This window comes from Hipposideros armiger, unplaced genomic scaffold, assembly GCF_001890085.2.
Source record: "Hipposideros armiger isolate ML-2016 unplaced genomic scaffold, ASM189008v1 scaffold_675, whole genome shotgun sequence".
NCBI classification, from domain to species: domain Eukaryota; kingdom Metazoa; phylum Chordata; class Mammalia; order Chiroptera; family Hipposideridae; genus Hipposideros; species Hipposideros armiger.
The window spans coordinates 15,943-22,176 of record NW_017732025.1 but is presented as its reverse complement, the minus strand read 5'-3'; positions in this window follow the sequence as shown (position 1 = coordinate 22,176).

The window sequence follows — 6,234 nt, the reverse complement described above, 5'->3', positions numbered from 1 at the left end:
TTAGCTAGAAGGTCCTTGATTTTGTCTTTTCTTCTTCTTCCTCCACTTATCTTTCTTCTTCTCCTTCTCCTTCATTTGTTTTTGTTTTTAGACACCAGTGTAAGAACTAGCACTTTCCTGGTCCTTTCATTATAATAGTAGTCAACACGACTATTGCTTAATTTGTCAGGGACTTTGTGTGTGTGTGTGTGTGTGTGTGTGTGTGTGTGTGTGTGTGCGCGCGCACATTTATTTATTAAATCTCACAATAACCCTGGGGTAGGTGCTATTATTACCCATTTTACAAAGGGTTAACTAAAGGTACAGGGATGTCAATTAAATCACTTAAGGTCACAGAGCTAGTAAGTGGCAGGGTCATGATTTGAACTCAAAGGGATTGGCTCGGAATCCATACCTTAACCACTAATTACATCTACAGCCACCCACACATATATTTGTACTTTGGGTCATTTTGGTTTTTTTAAAAAAATCCAAACTGTGTTTACTGAGATGGTTTCCCACTCATCTTGACTCAGGGTGCTTTCTGTGCTGCTTGTGCCTGAAGGGACATCCTTCAGGGAACTTGCTTTGCCTTCCAAAGACAGTAAAAGAGCCAACATACAAAGCTACTGTTTGAACATGGATAACTACCAGGGTGATTTTATAGCATGCAGACAGTTGTCATCTAGGAGACAGAACTGGGCTCCATGCCCTGAGCTCCGTCTGCGTTTACTCTTTTCTTCTGGGGAGCCAGGAAGGATCTCCTTCACAAGAAGCATCTCCTGGGGGTGTCATCACTGCTGAAAAGGGTGGAAAGAAGTTGGCATGATTACTCCCATTTTTTAGATGAGGACTCAGGTGCAGAGAGGATTACTGACATCTGCTTAGGATCATGCAGGTTTTTGTTTTTGATTTTATGTTTTTGTTTTGTTTTGTTTGTTTTTTTTTGTCTCTGCAAAACTGCAAACTTACTGATTCCAAATTGCTGTTCTTTCTGCCACACTGCACTGTGTTCATGTGGTTTGCTGGGTGAAGCCTTCACCAGCATGGCTCTCTCCTGATGGTCATTCGTGATCTCAGGGCTAACATAAGCATGAAGCAACCTTACAAATGTGAGACCCAACCGCCAGTTTCTTGAAAAAACTGTACAACTTGCTGGCACCCCCAGAAGGTGCTGAGATAAAGCTAAGGACCAGAGTGGCATTTGTGGATAACCCTATTTACCTCCTAAAACGGCGAAGCAGCAAAGAGTCAGGAAGCCAGCATCTTCCAGGCAACACTGCAGCCTCCAAAGTATTCTTTCCTCCACACAAACCCTGTGGACCTGGGGAGTGCTCACTGATAAGACAGCACAGAGCACTTGATCTTAGAGGTTAGCGACATGGAAGTTTGGAATCAGACGAGGAGTAGGCTGAAGCCTCAGCTGTGTGTCGTGTCCTAACTATGGGATCTGAGGCAAGCTAGGTCATCCGTCAGCCTCTATTTCATCATCTGTAAAATGGGAGAATAACTGTCCCTGTGTCGCAGGGCTCTTGTGACAACTAAAGGAGGTGATGTACATCAGGAGCCAACAATGTGGATAAAGTGTAGATACCTACATAGCAAGCACTTAATAATAGCTGTTTTTAATGTCCATAGTGCTCTTTGCCAGTTTCTTCCTTCTATTAAGCACCTGCTATTCTCTCTGAAATGCTCTCCAATTGGGGCTCCGCTTAAAGGGCAGCCCATCTGCAGACCTTCCGCGACCACCCCATCCAGAGCAGCTCATATCCTGCCACCTTGCGTTATGCCTTTCATGCCACAGATCACTACCAGACGCTATGCTACATGTTACTGTGCTCATTTGTTTATTGTCTGTTTCCTTCCACAAGAACATTAGCCCCATGATGACAGCAACTGTGTAGGGTTCACTACTGGAGTTTTGGTGCCTAGAGCAGTGTCTGCCATAGGGGGTGGTACCAAGTAAATACATACCAGGCATCTCTTCAGAAAGGTTATGATTCTATACTGATGGCTTAAAAGTGGCCATGGGGCACAGGCGCTATTACGTGTCTGGGACAAGCCTTGGGTTTCAGAGCTGTCTGCAGAGTGTCAGGGAAGGCCTGCTCCACCAAGGCTCTGGATGAGCTGTGCCTCCGTGAGCCCTACAGCCCTGAGGTGCAAAGCAACCATAGCACCCACCAGCTCCCCATTTTCTTTGATCGGAAAGTTATAACCTGAAGAGGTAGCTCCACTCCGTGGGGTGCTTCCCACCGTCCTCTCTCCCACTCTCCCTCCAGGATTCATTACTGGGTAGGACAACTTTCTCAAGGACAAAAAATGTATCTTAAAAGTAACCTGTGGGAATGGACAGTTTATGGCTTTTGAACTCAGGACCTATTGTTTAACGGCAACACGTAACTCAGATCATGATTTTTAATAAGTAAAGGCAAAAATGGGTTTTGCTCCTGGCTCTACCTGGCTGCCACTGAGGTGCACCTACCTGTGTTCCTCATGCTATGCCCCGTGGATGGCACCTGGTGGGGAGCGGCCCGGGGGCCGTGTGGATGAAGAGCTGCCTCCTGGGTGAGGACAGAGGAATGGAGGCTCGGTGAGCAGTAAACATTCTGGCTGCCTTGCTGAGGCACACGGCCCATTAGGATCCAGAGAGCAAACTGCACACAGTGATGCACCTCAGAGCCACCAGTGCAGACTGATTTAGAGGCGCCTCGGAAGGGCGCGCTGTTCCTCCAAAGTGCGAGGCTTGTCAAGTCCAAGCGCTCTGAGAGGTTGTATGTAATAAGCAGGTGTGTGGCTTCCTGAAGCTTGCAGAGAGCAGAGAAACCCAGCAGAAGGGAAAAAAAAGTAATAATGAAATGAAATAACAAATAGCAAAATGAAGAGCATGCTCCCTAAACTCCAGCAGTTCCAATAATTCGTGTTAGAATTTAATGTCTCTGTATCCACGCTGAGCAGTGAGATTGGCAAGGTAAGGCAGGAGCTGCCTTTGGTCCTTAGCAGTGAATTAGTGCCTCGAATGGAGACTGTTTCCATGTTCACACACATGCTATGCAACGTAACTATGACAGCAACTCTGCTGGATACGGGGCATCAACAGATGCAATCATTAGGAGCTATGATACCCCAACTCATGGATCTGCGTGCTGGGAGGACCCAGACTGTCGTGATAATGTGGCGGGGTAGGCCCTGGAAGTGAGCAGGGAAAGTGTTTCTCCTTAGCCATTCCACTTAAAACATCGCAAGTCCATGGCTCACTCACTAGATTTCCTGGGCAATGGTCAGGTGCCTGCCATGGGTGGGCCGTTTCTTCCCTTTCTTTTGCTTGCTTATTTTCTCCCCAGTGTGGAGTGTTTCTTAGATACACATAGCTCTTATGGAAGAAAACCTCTATGTGAGACCCCCTGGGCAAGGTGTTGCCAAAGAAGGAGTGGCCCCTCTCAGGATGGCGTTATTCTCTACGGACAAATAGAGCTCCCGCTGTGGAAAATCAGAATGCTGACAACCTACGGTCCTCACCCTGTCCTGGGACCTTGGAGACCTTGACCCAGGCCCCAGGTGCTTGTCCTCACCAGAGTGGGCAGAGCCAATGACCACTAGATTAGAAGAACTCCATGCTGTCACTTTCATTCCCCAAACAACTCCAGGTGGTGGGAAGCTTTCCCGGCCCCCTTCTTCCAAATCCTTCCCCACGGAGAAAATAATGGCTCCTGCTTTGTGCCCCCACTGAACCCAATACATCCTTCTGCATGGCACCTGTTACATTTTGTACTTCTTTTCTTTTCATATCTGAAAGCCTCTTGAGGACCCATGGGGGTCCCCTGAGACTGGTACAGTGCCTGGAATATATAGTGGATACGCATTAAAGTCTTGTTCACTTATTTGTCTGAAGACCCTTCCTGCTGAGGGGGGCAGAGAGTGTATTTTACACAGGAACAGCCTCTGCTTACAGCAAAATGCAAAGAGATACATGATGGATCTGAACACAAAATGGGGCCAGGTGGATAAAGAAACCCGACAAGAGAGCCTGGGACAGGAAGGCTTACAAAAATCCCCGTAAGGACAAGGATAGCCTGAACAATGCAGTGTCTCCCCCTCTTTTGCACAGTCCTCTCTGGAACCCTTAGAGACAGAAACTTAGCCCCAGGTCTCCGCTGACTGATAACGACTGCAACTTTGACCATGATTATATAACGTCCCCCAGGACTCACATCATGTTTGGTTCCTAACCCTGTGGTGATAATCATGGTATAGAAATAAACACACCGGCCTCTCGGGGTTTCCTTGATTGAGGAATGTGTGCTGATGGTGGCCAAGAAAGGTGTAACCCTGCAGAAAAAAAGCAAGGTACCCTGGAGGCTCAGTAATGACTGGGTTTCTTTTGTTATTGGACTTCCTGATGGGATAGCATCAGGGCCTGTAGAGGCTGTTACTTTGTTAGATCAGAGTCTGGTGGGAGCTGGGTAGGCCCTGAGTGTGAGTGGAGGAGAAAGGCCTTGCCCTGAGGCTCTGACTGGAAGGGCACACTGCTTCAGAAAAGATAGGTCTTTCCCAAAACCGAGGCCAGGATTCTTCATTCTGTTTTTGTTTGTTTGTTTGTTTTTGTTTTTTTTTTTTAGCTGAGCCATTCTGCTACCTGTTGGCAGCTCAGCAGCTGCTCAGCTCGGGCTGGACTCGAACCGCTGTTGCTCAGAACTCAAACTCTTGAGCGAGCTCTTAACCAACTGAGCCACTCGGCCGGCCCAGATTCTTCATTCTGGAATTGCCTGCCTGTGAAGGGAGGGGAGTGTGTTGGGGGAATCCCATCTACACAAAGAGCTAGGCCCAGGCCTTCCCTGGAGACGGGTCATGGCCCACAGAGCTTGAGGAATTCCACCCTAGCAGCATGTCAACTACATCCCTTTTACCTGGGATTTTGGCAACGTGGATGCTTTTTAAAAGGGTAGATTTTATTCCATTGCAAACAAAAGAGCATTCAGGCTCCAGGGCCCTGGATGGGTCCCAGAGTCTCCCACGCCCAGAGCCCAGGCTGCCTTTTCCACCCATCCAGGTGGCATCGTCTCTCCCAGGCCTGGTAAAAAGCTCCCTGCACACTCTCAGGGCATCTGTGCTGCCTCCCAGATGAAGGAGAGAAAGATGGATGGCCGCCGCAGGCAAGCCTGCTCTGTGGGAACATAAAACTGAGGCATCTGCTCCGGGCAGAAGCTCCGGCGTGCCCCGTGAGAAAGCTGCCAGGGCCCTCGGTGTGCAGTCAGGGGCAGCTGATGGGCTGGGCGCGCGCTGCCAGCCAGGGAACACAGAATGCTCCTTCACAGTACAGCGAGTCCATCTGGGCGGGGAGCCCCTCCACAGCCGGCCTCTCTGGGACTGTGCCTTTGCCACTTGGAAGGCCACGAGCCATCACTGTTCACTCAGATGCCCCTCTGTGGGGGCAAGAAGGCTGGCTCCGTTGCCTGCCTGCTTTCCCCTCTCCCCCATCATCCCACCTGCAGGCTGGGGTGCTCTGCTCCTGCTGCCACCTGTCTGTTGTACAAGAGTTTTAGAAGTCTCTCTTGAGACTGGCCAGGAGAAGAAAGGATATTTTATCGGGGGCATGAGTCTTTAGAGCATTCATTAAAGTTACCTGGTCAATCTCCTGTCAAGCGTTAAGGCTTTCTGTGCCACAGAAAGGGAGACACACATCTATGGGGTACACACAACTTCTCAGAGAGAGCAGGCAGAGAGCTTTTTGCCACAGTGCCATCAACTTCACCATCATCATCATCATCATCACCACCACCAAAAAAGCATCTGCTAAGCACCTGATTGCCATGACACCCAATAAGAGGGAGACTTGAGTGGGAGATAGCTGAACTTGAATTGAGGAGGCCTAGAGCCCCATGCTGCTCTGCTTCTAAGGAGCTCTGTGCGTTTGAGCAAGGCATGGTTTCCCTTGCTGCTCTCAAATTCTCCACTTCTATCGTACATACAGCCCCAGCCTTCTGTGTTTCCCAGCCCATGCCCACAGCACCCACGGCTAATCCATCACTCCCTCACAGAGCCCTAGAACATGGCCTCAGAAAACTGAACACAGAGCTCCCAACAGCCAATGCTTACTGATTTGAAGGGCACTCAAGATGTAACCTGTGTTATTACTACCCTAATGGAATTTATAACCTGGGAATGGGAATGGAATCCTGTGCCAAATATTCAGGTCAGATCATTTGGGGGGAGGGGGGGGGAGAGAGAGAGAGAGAGAGAGAGAGAGAGAGAGAGAGA